The sequence below is a fragment of the Sesamum indicum genome, linkage group LG1 (genome assembly GCF_026168435.1).
Source record: "Sesamum indicum cultivar Baizhima isolate 11 linkage group LG1, ASM2616843v1, whole genome shotgun sequence".
NCBI classification, from domain to species: Eukaryota; Viridiplantae; Streptophyta; class Magnoliopsida; order Lamiales; family Pedaliaceae; genus Sesamum; species Sesamum indicum.
Window position 1 is genome coordinate 19,101,848 of NC_142657.1, and position 19,637 is coordinate 19,121,484.

Sequence of the window (19,637 nt, forward strand, 5' to 3'; positions counted from 1 at the left end):
GTATTTATTGAAATGAAGAACAATAACAGGACAGGAGAGAGTGCATTGTCCCTCTTCTTTTTTTTCCTTTCAATATATCTCGTTAGCAAGAGTGGTCTTGGATTGATTTACTTCACTAGAGGGATATAGTGAGGGAAAATGAGTGGTGAATTGATAAAATCTGATAAATGCCTTGGGTGGTTATTATCTTCTAACCAATTGGTGTAGCAGGTTTCTGTTAGGTTCACGATGTCAACAAATTTATTTTTATATGTTCTAATCAGCTACTGCATTTCTTTTTCAATTTTATCGACCCCAAACTTAAGAAGTTTTGATTAATGATGCAGCCCCTTGTTCCGGCTTTTACATTTCCTTGTCTATGAGTCTTTTTTCTTTTTTTTTGTGTGTCGGTGTGTGTGTGGGGTGTGGGGGGGGGGCTGTGTGTCTGGGTGGGGTGTGTGTGTGTGCGTGTGGGGTGTGTGTGTGTGTGTGTATGTGTGTGTGGGGTGTGTGTGTGTGTGCGTGTGGGGGTGTCATGGTAGAACATGTTTTACTTCCATTTTGAACATAAAATAAGTGAGGTGTTGCTTTTATCTTTTGCGCCAACGAATGCCTTTTACGTCTTGTTATGTTTGCCATTCTACTTCAATTTCTAAGTCTTCATTTCTATCTTGACAACCCTTTTTCACGTGCAAGATGTCACTATAGTTTCGCAGCATTATATATTCATTACGGGTATTGTTTGTCTTTGTGGTCTATTTATGTCTTTTGTAACATTTTTGTGTGCTTGCATAAATGTGTATTCCCATTTTTGTTTACCTGATATGAAAGAATATTTATTGAAACGAAGAACAATAACAGGACAGGTGAGAATGCATTGTCCCTCTTCTTTTTTTTCCTTTCAATATATCTCGTTAGCAAGAGTGGTCTTGGATTGATTTTTACTTCGCTAAAGGGGATATAGTGAGGGAAAATGAGTGGTGAATTGATAAAATCTGATAAATGCCTTGGGTGGTTATTATCTTCTAACCAATTGGTGTAGCAGGTTGCTGTTAGGATCATGATGTCAACAAATATATTTTTATATGTTCTAATCAGCTACTGTATTTCTTTTTCAATTTTATCGACCACAAACTTAAGAAGTTTTTTGTTGAATGATGCCGCCCCTTGTTCCGGCTTTCACATTTCCTTGTCTATGCGTCTTTTTTCTTTTTTTTTTGTGTGTGTATGTGGGTGTCGGTGTGTGTGTGTGGGGTGTGCGTGTGTGTTTGGGTGTGTGTGTGTGTGTGTGTGTGTGTGTGTGTGTGTGGTGTGTGTGTGTGTGTGTGTGTGTGTGTGTGTGTGTGTGTGTGTGTGTGTGTGGTGTGTGTGTGTGTGTGTGTGTGTGTGTGTGTTGTGTGTGTGTGTGTGTGTGTGTGTGTGGTGTGTGTGTGTGTGTGCGTGTGAGGGTGTCATGGTAGAATATGTTTTACTTCCATTTTGAACATAAAAGAAGTGAGGTGTTGCTTTTATCTTCTGCGACAACGAATGCCTTCTACATCTTGTTATGTTTGCCATTCTACTTCAATTTCTAAGTCTTCATTTCTGTCATGACAACCCTTTTTCACGTGCAAGATGTCACTATAGTTTCGCAGCATTATATATTCATTACGGGTATTGTTTGTCTTTGTGGTCTATTTATGTCTTTTGTAATATATTTGTGTGCTTGCATAAATGTGTATTCTCATTTTTGTTTACCTGATATAAAAGAGTATTTATTGAAATGAAGATTAATAACAAGACAGGTGAGAGTGCATTGTCCCTCTTCTTTTTTTTCCTTCAATATATCTCGTTAGCAAGAGCGGTCTTGGATTGATTTACTTCACTAGAGGGATATAGTGAGGGAAAATGAGTGGTGAATTGATAAAATCTGATAAATGCCTGGGGTGGTTATTATCTTCTAACCAATTGGTGTAGCAGGTTTCTGTTAGGATCACGATGTCAACAAATATATTTTTATATGTTGTAATCAGCTACTGCATTTATTTTTCAATTTTATCGACCCCAAACTTAAGAAGTTTTAATTAATGACGCCGCCCCTTGTTCCGGCTTTTACATTTCCTTGTCTATGCGTCTTTTTTCTTTTTTTTTTGTGTGTGTATGTGTGTGTCGGCGTGTGTGTGTGGGGTGTGTGGGGGGGGGGGTGTGTGTCTGGGTGGGGTGTGTGTGTGTGTGTGTGTGTGTGTGTGTGGTGTGTGTGTGTGTGTGCGTGTCGGGGTGTCATGGTAGAACATGTTTTACTTCCATTTTGAACATAAAAGAAGTGAGGTGTTGCTTTTATCTTCTGCGCCCACGAATGCCTTCTACGTCTTGTTATGTTTGCCATTCTACTTCAAATTCTGAGTCTTCATTTCTATCTTGACAACCCTTTTTCACGTGCAAGATGTCACTATAGTTTCGCAGCATTATATATTCATTACGGGTACTTTTTGTCTTTGTGGTCTATTTATGTCTTTTGTAATATTTTTGTGTGCTTGCATAAATGTGTATTCTCATTTTTGTTTACCTGATATGAAACAGTATTTATTGAAATTAAGAACAATAACAGGACAGGAGAGAGTGCATTGTCCCTCTTCTTTGTTTTCCTTTCAATATATTTCGTTAGCAAGAGTGGTCTTGGATTGATTTACTTCACTAAAGGGGATATAATGAGGGAAAATGAGTGGTGAATTGATAAAATCTGATAAATGCCTTGGATGGTTATTATCTTCTAACCAATTGGTGTAGCAGGTTTATGTTAGGATCACGATGTCAACAAATATATTTTTATATGTTCTAATTAGCTACTGCATTTCTTTTTACATTTTATCGACCCCAAACTTAAGAAGTTTTGATTAATGATGCCGCCCCTTGTTCCGGCTTTTAAATTTCCTTGTCTATGCGTCTTTTTTCTTTTTTTTTGTGTGTGTATGTGTGTGTCGGTGTGTGTGTGTGGGGTGTGTGGGGGGGGGTGTGTGTCTGGGTGGGGTGTGTGCGTGTGGGGGGTGTGTGTGTGTGTGTGTGTGTGCGTGTGAGGGTGTCATGGTAGAATATGTTTTACTTCCATTTTGAACATAAAAGAAGTGAGGTGTTGCTTTTATCTTCTGCGCCAACGAATGCCTTCTACGTCTTGTTATGTTTGCCATTCTACTTCAATTTCTAAGTCTTCATTTCTATCTTGACAACCCTTTTTCACGTGCAAGATGTCACTATAGTTTCGCAGCATTATATATTCATTACGGGTATTGTTTTTCTTTGTGGTCTATTTATGTCTTTTGTAATATTTTTGTGTGCTTGCATAAATGTGTATTCTCATTTTTGTTAACTAATATGAAAGAGTATTTATTGAAATGAAGAACAATAACAGGACAGGAGAGAGTGCATTGTCCCTCTTCTTTGTTTTCCTTTCAATATATCTCGTTAGCAAGAGTGGTCTTGGATTGATTTACTTCACTAAAGGGGATATAATGAGGGAAAATGAGTGGTGAATTGATAAAATCAGATCAATGCCTTGGATGGTTATTATGTTCTAACCAATTGGTGTAGCAGGTTTCTGTTAGGATCACGATGTCAACAAATATATTTTTATATGTTCTAATCAGCTACTGCATTTCTTTTTCAATTTTATCGACCCCAAACTTAAGAAGTTTTGATTAATGATGCCGCCCCTTGTTCCGGCTTTTACATTTCCTTGTCTATGCGTCTTTTTTCTTTTTTTTTTTTGTGTGTGTATGTGTGTGTCGTTCTGTGTGTGTGGGGTGTGTGGGGGGGGTGTGTGTCTGGGTGGGGTGTGTGCGTGTGGGGTGTGTGTGTGTGTGTGTGTGTGTTTGTGTGTGTGGTGTGTGTGTGTGTGTGCGTGTTTGGTGTCATGGTAGAATATGTTTTACTTCCATTTTGAACATAAAAGAAGTGAGGTGTTGCTTTTATCTTCTGCGCCAACGAATGCCTTCTACGTCTTGTTATGTTTGCCATTCTACTTCAATTTCTAAGTCTTCATTTCTATCTTGACAATCCTTTTTCACGTGCAAGATGTCGCTATAGTTTCGCAGCATTATATATTCATTACGGGTATTGTTTGTCTTTGTGGTCTATTTATGTCTTTTGTAATATTTTTGTGTGCTTGCATAAATGTGTATTCTCATTTTTGTTTACCTGATATGAAAGAGTATTTATTGAAATGAAGAACAATAACAGGACAGGAGAGAGTGCATTGTCCCTCTTCTTTGTTTTCCTTTCAATATATCTCGTTAGCAAGAGTGGTCTTGGATTGATTTACTTCACTAAAGGGGATATAATGAGGGAAAATGAGTGGTGAATTGATAAAATCTGATCAATGCCTTGGATGGTTATTATGTTCTAACCAATTGGTGTAGCAGGTTTCTATTAGGATCACGATGTCAACAAATATATTTTTATATGTTCTAATCAGCTACTGCATTTCTTTTTCAATTTTATCGACCCCAAACTTAAGAAGTTTTGATTAATGATGCCGCCCCTTGTTCCGGCTTTTACATTTCCTTGTCTATGCGTCTTTTTTCCTTTTTTTTGTGTGTGTATGTGTGTGTCGGTGTGTGTGTGTGGGGTGTGTGGGGGGGTGTGTGTCTGGGTGGGGTGTGTGCGTGTGGGGTGTGTGTGTGTGTGTGGTGTGTGTGTGTGTGTGCGTGCGAGGGTGTCATGGTAGAATATGTTTTACTTCCATTTTGAACATAAAGGAAGTGAGTTGTTGCTTTTATCTTCTGCGCCAACGAATGCCTTCTACGTCTTGTTATGTTTGCCATTCTACTTCAATTTCTAAGTCTTCATTTCTATCATGACAACCCTTTTTCACGTGCAAGATGTCACTATAGTTTCGCAGCATTATATATTCATTACGGGTATTGTTTGTCTTTGTGGTCTATTTATGTCTTTTGTAATATTTTTGTGTGCTTGCATAAATGTGTATTCTCATTTTTGTTTACCTGATATAAAAGAGTATTTATTGAAATGAAGAACAATAACAGGACAGGTGAGAGTGCATTGTCCCTCTTCTTTTTTTTCCTTTCAATATATCTCGTTAGCAAGAGCGGTCTTGGATTGATTTACTTCACTAAAGGGGATATAGCGAGGGAAAATGAGTGGTGAATTGATAAAATCTGATAAATGCCTTGGGTGGTTATTATCTTCTAACCAATTGGTGTAGCAGGTTTCTGTTAGGTTCACGATGTCAACAAATATATTTTTATATGTTCTAATCAGCTACTGCATTTCTTTTTCAATTTTATCGACCACAAACTTAAGAAGTTTTGTTGATTGATGCCGCCCCTTGTTCCGGCTTTTACATTTCCTTGTCTATGCATCTTTTTTCTTTTTTTTTTGTGTGTGTATGTATGTGTCGGTGTGTGTGTGTGGGGTGTGTGGGTTTGTGTGTGGGGGGGGTGTGTGTCTGGGTGGGGTGTGTGTGTGTGTGTGCGTGTGGGGTGTGTGTGTGTGTGTGTGTGTGTGTGTGTGTGGTGTGTGTGTGTGTGTGCGTGTGGGGGTGTCATGGTAGAACATGTTTTACTTCCATTTTGAACATAAAAGAAGTGATGTGTTGCTTTTATCTTCTGCGCTAACGAATGCCTTCTACGTCTTGTTATGTTTGCCATTCTACTTCAATTTCTATGTCTTCATTTCTATCTTGACAACCCTTTTTCACGTGCAAGATGTCACTATAGTTTCGCAGCATTATATATTCATTACGGGTATTTTTTGTCTTTGTGGTCTAGTTATGTCTTTTGTAATATTTGTGTGCTTGCATAAATGTGTATTCTCATTTTTGTTTACCTGATATGAAAGAGTATTTATTGAAATGAAGAACAATAACAGGACAGGAGAGAGTGCATTGTCCCTCTTCTTTGTTTTCCTTTCAATATATCTCGTTAGCAAGAGTGGTTTTGGATTGATTTACTTCACTAAAGGGGATATAATGAGGGAAAATGAGTGGTGAATTGATAAAATCTGATGTAGCACCCCCTACTCGCTACGTCTAATCATTTCTATTTCATTCTTTCTTTAATCAACATTCATTCTATAAGTAATTCTATTTCAATCAGTAAAATAAATTCTAATTTATCAATATAATATTATATGTCACAAAAGATAATATATACCACCAAAAGTAATATTTACCCTCACTACATGTTCTCGTGTACATAACCTCAAGAAAAATCATACCACAACTTTTAAACACAAATCCCGACAAAAGACCAGAATATTTACAACCCAATAATAAAAAACTTTGGCTTCAGAAGTCACGGCTGACCCACCTAATAAAGACGACGGCACCGCTCAAAGTCAATGTGGCTAGTCAGTGTGACCTATCTCCTGAAAAGTACGTGGCAAGGAATGAGCTGCCTACTCAATAAGTATAGCTGATCAGTTTATATATACACACAGGCAACAATTTCACGTACATGCAGTCACATCGACTAACAGTCATTATCAATAGCAACAACAAATATAAGCAGTAATACCTATTCACAATTATAAATCAAGCTACGACACAATATTCAACATTATCGTTTATTAGTTAAGGGCCCACTTACTCTAATTGGTATACATCAGTCAATGGTTTCGCCGGCCATCATCATATCATATACAGCACAAGATACCCGTTGTGTGATATCCCCACACTCTTTTACTTCAACTGTGTAGCAATATAGCACAGGACATCACAACAAACATGGTACCCCCACACCACCCCAGTGTGTAGCTAACAAGCACAGGATATTCCCTGCTGCCCCGGAATACCCCGGTACCCTACGCGCCATGGTACCTAGCTTAATTCACATATTTTTCATATCTCAATATCAATCACATTTTCATAAACCATTGACTGTGTTTCCAACTAGGTAAGCGTCATCTTTTATTTCCATTCACAATCGTCATTCTATTCTTTATAATAATCACTTTCTCAATAACAACTCCCAATTAGATTTCATCAACAATCAATTATATGATTATCACATAATTATATCCCGCATATCCCTACATTACCATTACATATCACATAGTAATAATTTCACCAATAAGATGGTAATCTAACAAATAATCCACAACTAATTACATAAATAATCAATATACGAGAGCCACGCATAATAATATTAAGCCAAATTCACGTTTGCATCCAAGAAACCAATATACATAATATATACAATAATACACATATAGATATATATAAATCCAATTAGCTATACTTACCTTAAATCCCAAAATACTTCGATTCACGAGGAACTGCTCAACCCTCTACTTTGTCGTCACGTCCTATAACAAAATGTTATACGTATAATCAACATATATATAGAATATCATAAACTCTAAATAACCTATTATATAATGTTCGTACATTTCTATCAATCTTTTAATGTTCTATTTATATTAAAGTCCAACCCCCTGTTCCATTTCTTTCAAATAACTACCTTTTCTAAGCTCCTAAAATATATATTTAATTTATCAATAAATTCATAAGAATTCATTTAATCAAACCCCTTATATATCCATAACTATCATTTTTAATAACATTCGTAAATTATATTACCATTGAAACCTCATTTACCACTTTAATAACATAATATTCCTGAAATATAACTTCCGAAGTATTTCTATGAATTTCCTGTCAATTTACCGTTGCTATACAATTTAATTAACCAATAATACATAGAATTACATATTTGGTTAATCATTCCGATGGAATTGTGTAAATTAGTTATAGTAATAATTAAATCTAACAAATCTAATAGTTTAATTACCCAACTATATCATTTTTATAGCAATTGTGATATTTAATTTGACACTAATATAAATAGCCAAAATCATAAAATACTCCGATTAAATAGTTCACCGCTCAATATAATCAACATTTAATAAACGGATAAATTAAATAATATAATTATATAAATTAATAAAAATTAAAATATAAAATCTTACCTCAGTTTCTTCCGTAATTGTGTGTGCAAAGGTGTGTGTATAGATATGAGTGTGTGTGTGTGTGTGTGTTTAAAGTGTAGAGTGTGTGTGTGTTTAAAGTGTAAAGTGTGTGTGAGGGTTACATTTAAAAATGAGGAAGTGTAAAAGAGAGGCCCCACCGCCTCACCCTCAAACTCTCTCTCTCTCCTCACTCATTACATATATATATGTATATTGTTTATATATATAAAAATATTATTATTATTTTATTTATTTGATTAAACTTTTCTCAAAATACCCATTACATCCTTTTAAATTTCTTATTTACTATAATTTGCCCCCAAATATTATAACGAACCCCAATTTAATCCGTTCAAGTTTTATTATATCCCAAATTCAATCTATAATTTTATTTACTAATTACATCTAGATTTCTAATAATTACCAATTAGTCTCCCAATTACATAAAAAATTCTACGGACGTCACATTTGATAAATGCCTTGGGTTGTTATTATCTTCTAACCAATTGGTGTAGCAGGTTTCTGTTAGGATCACGATGTCAACAAATATATTTTTATATGTTCTAATCAGCTACTACATTTCTTTTTCAATTTTATCGACCACAAACTTAAGAAGTTTTTTGTTGAATGATGCCGCCCCTTGTTCCAGCTTTTACATATCCTTGTCTATACGTCTTTTTTCTTTTTTTTTTTTTGTGTGTATATGTGTGTCGGTGTGTGTGTGTGGGGTGTGCGAGTGTGTTTGGTTGTGTGTGTGTGTGTGCGTGTGGTGTGTGTGTGTGTGGTTGTATGTGTGTGTGTCGTTGTGTGTGTGTGTGGTGGGTGTGTGTGTGTGTGCGTGTGGGGGTGTCATGGTAGAACATGTTTTACTTCCATTTTGAACATAAAAGAAGTGAGGTGTTGCTTTTATCTTCTGCGCCAACGAATGCCTTTTACCTTTTGTTATGTTTGTCATTCTACTTCAATTTCTAAGTCTTCATTTCTATCTTGACAACCCTTTTTCACATGCAAGATGTCACTATAGTTTCGCAGCATTATATATTCATTACAGGTATTATTTGTCTTTGTGGTCTATTTATGTCTTTTGTAAAATTTTTGTGTGCTTGCATAAATGTGTATTCTCATTTTTGTTTACGTGATATGAAAGAGTATTTATTGAAATGAAGAACAATAACAGGACAGGTGAGAGTGCATTGTCCCTCTTCTTTTTTTTCCTTTCAAAATATCTCGTTAGCAAGAGTGGTCTTGGATTGATTTACTTCACTAAAGGGGATATAGTGAGGGAAAATGAGTGGTGAATTGATAAAATCTGATAAATTTCTTGGGTGGTTATTATCTTCTAACCAATTGGTGTAGCAGGTTTCTGTTAGGATCACGATGTCAACAAATATATTTTTATATGTTCTAATCAGCTACTGCATTTCTTTTTCAATTTTATCGACCACAAACTTAAGAAGTTTTGTTGAATGATGCCGCCCCTTGTTCCGGCTTTTACATTTCCTTGTCTATGCGTCTTTTTTCTTTTTTTTTGTGTGTATGTATGTGTCGGTGTGTGTGTGTGGGGTGTGTGGGTTTGTGTGTGGGGGGGGTGTGTGACTGGGTAGGGTGTGTGCGTGTGTGTGTGTGGGTGTGTGTGTGTGTGTGCGTGTGGGGTGTGTGTGTGTGTGTGTGTGTGTATGTGTGTGGTGTGTGTGTGTGCGTGTGCGTGTGGGAGTGTCATGGTAGAACATGTTTTACTTCCATTTTGAACATAAAAGAAGTGAGGTGTTGCTTTTATCTTCTGCGCCAACGAATGCCTTCTACGTCTTGTTATGTTTGCCATTCTACTTCACTTTCTAAGTCTTCATTTCTATCTTGACAACCCTTTTTCACGTGCAAGATGTCACTATAGTTTCGCAGCATTATATATTCATTACGGGTATTTTTTGTCTTTGTGGTCTATTTATGTCTTTTGTAATATTTTTGTGTGCTTGCATAAATGTGTATTCTCATTTTTGTTTACCTGATATGAAAGAGTATTTATTGAAATGAAGAACAATAACAGGACAGGAGAGAGTGCATTGTCCCTCTTCTTTGTTTTCCTTTCAATATATCTCATTAGCAAGAGTGGTCTTGGATTGATTCACTTCACTAATGGGGATATAATGAGGGAAAATGAGTGGTGAATTGATAAAATCTGATAAATGACTTGGGTGGTTATTATCTTCTAACCAATTGGTGTAGCAGGTTTCTGTTAGGATCACGATGTCAACAAATATATTTTTATATGTTCTAATCAGCTACTGCATTTCTTTTTCAATTTTATCGACCACAAACTTAAGAAGTTTTTTGTTGAATGATGCAGCCCCTTGTTCCGGCTTTTACATTTCCTTGTCTATGCGTCTTTTTTCTTTTTTTTTTGTGTGTGTATGTGTGTGTCGGTGTGTGTGTGTGTGGGGTGTGGGGGGGGGTGTGTGTCTGGGTGGGGTATGTGCGTGTGTGTGTGTGTGTGGGGTGTGTGTGTGTGTGTGTGTGTGTGTGTGTGTGGTGTGTGTGTGTGTGTGCGTGTGGGGGTGTCATGGTAGAACATGTTTTACTTCCATTTTGAACATAAAAGAAGTGAGGTGTTGCTTTTATCTTCTGCGCGAACGAATTGCCTTCTACGTCTTGTTATGTTTGCCATTCTACTTCAATTTCTAAGTCTTCATTTCTATCTTGACAACCCTTTTTCACGTGCAAGATGTCACTATAGTTTCGCAGCATTATATATTGATTACGGGTATTGTTTGTCTTTGTGGTCTATTTATGTCTTTTGTAATATGTTTGTGTGCTTGCATAAATGTGTATTCTCATTTTTGTTTACCTGATATGAAAGAGTATTTATTGAAATGAAGAACAATAACAGGACAGGAGAGAGTGCATTGTCCCTCTTCTTTGTTTTCCTTTCAATATATCTGGTTAGCAAGAGTGGTCTGGGATTGATTTACTTCACTAAAGGGGATATAATGAGGGAAAATGAGTGGTGAATTGATAAAATCTGATAAATGCCTTGGATGGTTATTATCTTCTAACCAATTGGTGTAGCAGGTTTTATGTTAGGATCACGATGTCAACAAATATATTTTTATATGTTCTAATCAGCTACTGCATTTCATTTTCAATTTTATCGACCCCAAACTTAAGAAGTTTTGATTAATGATGCCGCCCCTTGTTCCGGCTTTTACATTTCCTTGTCTATGCGTCTTTTTTCTTTTTTTTTGTGTGTGTATGTGTGTGTCGGTGTGTGTGTGGGGTGTGTGGAGGGGTGTGTGTGTCAGGGTAGGGTGTGTGCGCGTGTGTGTGTGTGGGTGTGTGTGTGTGTGCATGTGGGGTGTGTGTGTGTGTGTGTGTGTGTGGTGCGTGTGTGTGTGTGCGTGTGGGGGTGTCATGGTAGAACATGTTTTACTTCCATTTGGGACATAAAAGAAGTGAGGTGTTGCTTTTATCTTCTGCGCCAACGAATGCCTTCTACGTCTAATTATGTTTGCCATTCTACTTCAATTTCTAAGTCTTCATTTCTATTTTGACAACCCTTTTTCACGTGCAAGATGTCACTATAGTTTCGCAGCATTATATATTCATTACGGGTATTTTTTGTCTTTGTGGTCTATTTATGACTTTTGTAATATTTTTGTGTGCTTGCATAAATGTGTATTCTCATTTTTGTTCACCTGATATGAAAGAGTATTTATTGAAATGAAGAACAATAACAGGACAAGAGAGAGTGCATTGTCCCTCTTCTTTGTTTTCCTTTCACTATATCTCGTTAGCAAGAGTGATCTTGGATTGATTTACTTCACTAAAGGGGATATAATGAGGGAAAATGAGTGGTGAATTGATAAAATCTGATAAATGCCTTGGGTGGTTATTATCTTCTAACCAATTGGTGTAGCAGGTTTCTGTTAGGATCACGATGTCAACAAATATATTTTTATATGTTCTATTCAGCTACTACATTTCTTTTTCAATTTTATCGACCACAAACTTAAGAAGTTTTGTTGATTGATGCCGCCCCTTGTTTCGGCTTTTACATTTCCTTGTCTATGCGTCTTTTTTCTTTTTTTTTGTGTGTATGTGTGTGTCGGTGTGTGTGTGTGTGTGTGTGCGTGTGGGGTGTGTGTGTGTGTGTGTGCGTGTGGGGTGTGTGTGTGTGGTTGTGTGTGTGTGTGTGCCTGTTGTGTGTGTGTGTGTGGTGTGTGTGTGTGTGTGCGTGTGGGGGTGTCATGGTAGAACATGTTTTACTTCAATTTTAAACATAAAAGAAGTGAGGTGTTGCTTTTATCTTCTGCGCCAACGAATGCCTTTTACGTTTTGTTATGTTTGTCATTCTACTTCAATTTCTAAGTCTTCATTTCTATCTTGACAACCCTTTTTCACGTGCAAGATGTCACTATAGTTTCGCAGCATTATATATTCATTACGGGTATTGTTTGTCTTTGTGGTCTATTTATGTCTTTTGTAACATTTTTGTGTGCTTGCATAAATGTGTATTCTCATTTTTGTTTATCTTATATGAAAGAGTATTTATTGAAATGAAGAACAATAACAGAACAGGAGAGAGTGCATTGTCCCTCTTCTTTTTTTTCCTTTCAATATATCTCGTTAGCAAGAGTGGTCTTGGATTGATTTACTTCACTAGAGGGATATAGTGAGGAAAATGAGTGGTGAATTGATAAAATCGGATAAATGCCTTGTGTGGTTATTATCTTCTAACCAATTGGTGTAGCAGGTTTCTGTTACGATCATGATGTCAACAAATATATTTTTATATGTTCTAATCAGCTACTGCATTTCTTTTTCAATTTTATCGACCCCTAACTTAAGAAGTTTTGATTAATGATGCCGCCCCTTGTTCCGGCTTTTACATTTCCTTGTCTATACGTCTTTTTTCTTTTTTTTTGTGTGTATGTGTGTGTCGGTGTGTGTGTGTGTGTGTGTGTGCGTGTGGGGTGTGTGTGTGTGTGTGTGCGTGTGGGGTGTGTGTGTGTGGTTGTGTGTGTGTGTGTGGTGTGTGTGTGTGTGTGTGCCTGTTGTGTGTGTGTCTGTGGTGTGTGCGTGTGTGTGCGTGTGGGGGTGTCATGGTAGAACATGTTTTACTTCCATTTTGAACATAAAAGAAGTGAGGTGTTGCTTTTATCTTCTGCGCCAACGAATGCCTTCTACGTCTTGTTATGTTTCCCATTCTACTTCAATTTCTAAGTCTTCATTTCTATCTTGACAACCCTTTTTCACGTGCAAGATGTCACTGTAGTTTCGCAACATTATATATTCATTACGGGTACTTTTTGTCTTTGTGGTCTATTTATGTCTTTTATAATATTTTTGTGTGCTTGCATAAATGTGTATTCTCATTTTTGTTTACCTGATATGAAAGAGTATTTATTGAAATGAAGAACAATAACAGGACAGGAGAGAGTGCATTGTCCCTCTTCTTTGTTTTCCTTTCAATATATCTCGTTAGCAAGAGTGGTCTTGGATTGATTTACTTCACTAAAGGGGATATAATGAGGGAAAATGAGTGGTGAATTGATAAAATCTGATAAATGACTTGGGTGGTTATTATCTTCTAACCAATTGGTGTAGCAGGTTTCTGTTAGGATAACGATGTCAACAAATATATTTTTATATGTTCTAATCAGCTACTGTATTTCTTTTTCAATTTTATCGACCACAAACTTAAGAAGTTCTTTGTTGAATGATGCCGCCCCTTGTTCCGGCTTTTACATTTCCTTGTCTATGCGTCTTTTTTCTTTTGTTTTTTGTGTGTGTATGTGTGTGTCGGTGTGTGTGTGTGGGGTGTGTGTCTGGGTGGGGTGTGTGCGTGTGTGTGTGTGCGTGTGGGGTGTGTGTGTGTGTGTGTGTGTGTGTGTGCGTGTGAGGGTGTCATGGTAGAATATGTTTTACTTCCATTTTGAACAAAAAGGAAGTGAGGTGTTGCTTTTATCTTCTGCGCCAACGAATGCCTTCTACGTCTTGTTATGTTTGCCATTCTACTTCAATTTCTAAGTCTTCATTTCTATCTTGACAACCCTTTTTCACGTGCAAGATGTCACTATAGTTTCGCAACATTATATATTCATTACGGGTACTTTTTGTCTTTGTGGTCTATTTATGTCTTTTGTAATATTTTTGTGTGCTTGCATAAATGTGTATTCTCATTTTTGTTTACCTGATATGAAAGAGTATTTATTGAAATGAAGAACAATAACAGGACAGGAGAGAGTGTATTGTCCCTCTTCTTTGTTTTCCTTTCAATACATCTCGTTAGCAAGACCGGTCTTGGATTGATTTACTTTACTAAAGGGGATATAATGAGGAAAAATGAGTGGTGAATTGATAAAATCTGATAAATGCCTTGGATGGTTATTATCTTCTAACCAATTGGTGTAGTAGGTTTCTGTTAGGATCACGATGTCAACAAATATATTTTTATATGTTCTAATCAGCTACTGCATTTCTTTTTCAATTTTATCGACCCCAAATTTAAGAAGTTTTGATTAATGTTGCCTCCCCTTGTTCCGGCTTTTACATTTCCTTGTCTATGCGACTTTTTTCTTTTTTTTTGTGTGTGTATTTGTGTGTCGGTGTGTGTGTGTGGGGTGTGTGGGGGGGTGTGTGTCTGGGTGGGGTGTGTGCGTGCGTGTGTGTGCGTGTTGGGTGTGTGTGTGCGTGTGAGAGTGTCATGGTAGAATATGTTTTACTTCCATTTTGAACATAAAAGAAGTGAGGTGTTGCTTTTATCTTCTGCGCCAACGAATGCCTTCTACGTCTTGTTATGTTTGCCATTCTACTTCAATTTCTAAGTCTTCATTTCTATCTTGACAACCCTTTTTCACGTGCAAGATGTCACTATAGTTTCGCAGCATTATATATTCATTACGGGTATTCTTTGTCTTTGTGGTCTATTTATGTCTTTTGTAATATTTTTGTGTGCTTGCATAAATGTGTATTGTCATTTTTGTTTACCTGATATAAAAGAGTATTTATTGAAATGAAGAACAATAACAGGACAGGTGTGAGTGCATTGTCCCTCTTCTTTTTTTTCCTTTCAATATATCTCGTTAGCAAGAGTGGTCTTGTATTGATTTACTTCAGTAAAGGGGATATAGTGAGGGAAAATGAGTGGTGAATTGATAAAATCTGATAAATGCCTTGGATGGTTATTATCTTCTAACCAATTGGTGTAGCAGGTTTCTGTTAGGTTCACGATGTCAACAAATATATTTTTATATGTTCTAATCAGCTACTGCATTTCTATTTCAATTTTATCGACCACAAACTTAAGAAGTTTTGTTGAATGATGCCGCCCCTTGTTCCGGCTTTTACATTTTCTTGTCTATGCGTCTTTTTTCTTTTTTTTTTCTTTTTGTGTATGTATGTGTCGGTGTGTGTGTGTGGGGTGTGTGGGTTTGTGTGTGGGGGGGGTGTGTGTCTGGGTGGGGTCTGTGCGTGTGTGTGTGTGGGTGTGTGTGTGTGTGTGCGTGTGGGGTGTGTGTGTGTGTGTGTGTGTGGTGTGTGTGTGTGTGTGCGTGTGGGGGTGTCATGGTAGAACATGTTTTACTTCCATTTTGAACATAAAAGAAGTGATGTGTTGCTTTTATCTTCTGCGCCAACGAATGCCTTCTACGTCTTGTTATGTTTGTCATTCTACTTCAATTTCTATGTCTTCATTTCTATCTGGACAACCCTTTTTCACGTGCATGATGTCACTATAGTTTCGCAGCATTATATATTCATTACGGGTATTTTTTGTCTTTGTGGTCTATTTATGTCTTTGGTAATATTTTTGTGTGCTTACATAAATGTGTATTCTCATTTTTGTTTACTTGATATCAAAGAGTATTTATTGAAATGAAGAACAATAACAGGACAGGAGAGAGTGTATTGTCCCTCTTCTTTGTTTTCCTTTCAATATATCTCGTTAGCAAGAGTGGTCTTGGATTGATTTACCTCACTAAAGGGGATATAATGAGGGAAAATGAGTGGTGAATTGATAAAATCTGATAAATACCTTGGGTGGTTATTATCTTCTAACCAATTGGTGTAGTAGGTTTCTGTTAGGATCACGATGTCAACAAATATATTTTTATATGTTCTAATCAGCTACTGCATTTCTTATTCAATTTTATCAACCACAAACTTAAGAAGTTTTTTGTTGAATGATGCCGCCCCTTGTTCCGGCTTTTACATTTCCTTGTCTATGCGTCTGTTTTCTTTTTTTTTTTTTTGTGTATGTGTGTGTCGGTGTGTGTGTGTGGGGTGTGCGTGTGTGTTTGGGTGTGTGTGTATGTGTGTGTGCGTGTGGGGTGTGTGTGTGTGGTTGTGTGTGTGTGTGTGGTGTGTGTGTGTGTGTGTGCGTGTGGGGTGTCATGGTAGAACATGTTTTACTTCCATTTTGAAAATAAAAGAAGTGAGGTGTTGCTTTTATCTTCTGCGCCAACGAATGCCTTTTACGTCTTGTTATGTTTGTCATTCTACTTCAATTTCTAAGTTTTCATTTCTATCTTGACAACCCTTTTTCACATGCAAGATGTCACTATAGTTTCGCAGCATTATATATTCATTACGGGTATTGTTTGTCTTTGTGGTCTATTTATGTCTTTTGTAATATTTTTGTGTGCTTGCATAAATGTGTATTCTCATTTTTGTTTTCCTGATATGAAAGAGTATTTATTGAAATGAAGAACAATAACAGGACAGGAGAGAGTGCATTGTCCCTCTTCTTTGTTTTCCTTTCAATATATCTCGTTAGCAAGAGTGGTCTTGGATTGATTTACTTCACTAAAGGGGATATAATGAGGGAAAATGAGTGGTGAATTGATAAAATCTGATAAATGCCTTGGGTGGTTATTATCTTCTAACCAATTGGTGTAGTAGGTTTCTGTTAGGATCACGATGTCAACAAATATGTTTTTATATGTTCTAATCAGCTACTGCATTTCTTATTCAATTTTATCGACCACAAACTTAAGAAGTTTTTTGTTGAATGATGCCGCCCCTTGTTCCGGCTTTTACATTTCCTTGTCTATGGTTCTTTTTTCTTTTTTTTTTTTGTGTGTGTATGTGTGTGTCGGTGTGTGTGTGTGGGGTGTGCGTGTGTGTTTGTGTGTGTGTGTGTGTGTGTGTGCGTGTGGGGTGTGTGTGTGTGGTTGTGTGTGTGTGTGTGGTGTGTGTGTGTGTGTGCGTGTGGGGGTGTCATGGTAGAACATGTTTTACTTCCATTTTGTACATAAAAGAAGTGAGGTGTTGCTTTTATCTTCTGCGCCAACGAATGCCTTTTACATCTTGTTATGTTTGTCATTCTACTTCAATTTCTATGTCTTCATTTCTATCTTGACAACCCTTTTTCACATGCAAGATGTCACTATAGTTTCGCAGCATTATATATTCATTACGGGTATTGTTTGTCTTTGTGGTCTATTTATGTCTTTTGTAATATTTTTGTGTGCTTGCATAAATGTGTATTCTCATTTTTATTTTCCTGATATGAAAGAGTATTTATTGAAATGAAGAACAATAACAGGACAGGAGAGAGTGCATTGTCCCTCTTCTTTGTTTTCCTTTCAATATATCTCGTTAGCAAGAGTGGTCTTGGATTGATTTACTTCACTAAAGGGGATATAATGAGGGAAAATGAGTGGTGAATTGATAAAATCTGATAAATGCCTTGGGTGGTTATTATCTTCTAACCAATTGGTGTAGCAGGTTTCTGTTAGGATCACGATGTCAACAAATAGATTTTTATATGTTCTAATCAGCTACTGCATTTCTTTTTCAATTTTAACGACCATAAACTTAAGAAGTTTTTTTGTTGAATGATGCCGCCCCTTGTTCCGGCTTTTACATTTCCTTGTCTATGCGTCTTTTTTCTTTTTTTTTTTTGTGTGTGTATGTGTGTGTCGGCGTTTGTGTGTGGGGTGTGCGTGTGTGTGTGTGGGTGTGTGTGTGTGTGTGCGTGTGTGTGCGTGTGTGTGCGTGTGGGGTGTGTGTGTGTGTGTGTGCGTGTGGGGTGTGTGTGTGTGGTTGTGTGTGTGTGTGTGTGTGTGGTGTGTGTGTGTGTCTGCGTGTGGGGGTGTCATGATAGAACATGTTTTACTTCCATTTTGAACATAAAAGAAGTGAGGTGTTGCTTTTATCTTCTGCGCCAACGAATGCCTTCTACGTCTTGTTATGTTTGCCATTCTACTTCAATTTCTAAGTCTTCATTTCTATCTTGACACCCCTTTTTCACGTGCAAGATGTCACTATAGTTTCGCAGCATTATATATTCATTACGGGTATTCTTTGTCTTTGTGGTCTATTTATGTCTTTTGTAATATTTTTTTGTGCTTGCATAAATGTGTATTCTCATTTTTGTTTACCTGATATTAAAGAGTATTTATTGAAAAGAAGAACAATAACAGGACAGGATGGAGTGCATTGTCCCTCTTCTTTGTTTTCCTTTCAATATATCTCGTTAGCAACAATGGTCTTGGATTGATTTACTTCACTAAAGGGGATATAATGAGGGAAAATGAGTGATGAATTGATAAAATCTGATAAAGGCCTTGGATGGTTATTATCTTCTAACCAATTGGTGTAGCAGGTTTCTGTTAGGAACACGATGTCAACAAATATATATTTATATGTTCTAATCAGCTACTGCATTTCTTTTTCAATTTTATCGACCCCAAACTTAAGAAGTTTTGATTAATGATGCCGCCCCTTGTTCCGGCTTTTACATTTCCATGTCTATGCGTCTTTTTTCTTTTTTTTTGTGTGTGTATGTGTGTGTCGGTGTGTGTGTGTGGGGTGTGGGGGGGGGGGGGGTGTGTGTCTGGGTGGGGTGTGTGCGTGTGTGTGTGTGTGCGTGTGGGGTGTGTGTGTGTGTGTGTGTGTGTGTGTGTGGTGTGTGTGTGTGTGTGTGCGTGTGGGGGTGTTATGGTAGAACATGTTTTACTTCCATTTTGAACATAAAAGAAGTGAGGTGTTGCTTTTATCTTCTGCGCCAACGAATGCCTTCTACGTCTTGTTATATTTGCCATTCTACTTCAATTTCTAAGTCTTCATTTCTATCTTGACAACCCTTTTTCACGTGCAAGATGTCACTATAGTTTCGCAGCATTATATATTCATTACGGGTACTTTTTGTCTTTGTGGTCTATTTATGTCTTTTGTAATATTTTTGTGCGCTTGCATAAATGTGTATTCTCATTTTTGTTTACCTGATATGAAAGAGTATTTATTGAAATGAAGAACAATAACAGGACAGGAGCGAGTGCATTGTCCCTCTTCTTTGTTTTCCTTTCAATATATCTCGTTAGCAAGAGTGGTATTGGATTGATTTACTTCACTATAGGGGATATAATGAGGGAAAATGAGTGGTGAATTGATAAAATCTGATAAATGCCTTGGATGGTTATTATCTTCTAACCAATTGGTGTAGCAGGTTTCTGTTAGGATCACGATGTCAACAAATATATTTTTATATGTTCTAATCAGCTACTGCATTTCTTTTTCAATTTTATAGACCCCAAACTTAAGAAGTTTTGATTAATGATGTCGCCCCTTGTTCCGGCTTTTACATTTCCTTGTCTATGCATCTTTTTTCTTTTTTTTTGTGTGTGTATGTGTGTGTCGGTGTGTGTGTGTGGGGTGTGTGGGGGGGGTGTGTCTGGGTGGGGTGTGTGCGTGTTGTG

General features: G+C 36.9%; 1 long non-coding RNA gene across 1 annotated transcript; it reads right to left on the reverse strand.

Moving 5' to 3' along the window:
* Positions 1–6,073: 6,073 nt before the first annotated feature.
* On the reverse strand, positions 6,074–7,345 carry LOC148789506 (uncharacterized). Its single transcript, XR_016062505.1, has 2 exons — positions 7,216–7,345; positions 6,074–6,339 (listed from the first exon to the last, which is right to left on the reverse strand). It is a non-coding gene; the product is annotated as an uncharacterized LOC148789506 (long non-coding RNA).
* Between the last annotated feature and the right edge of the window lie 12,292 nt (positions 7,346–19,637).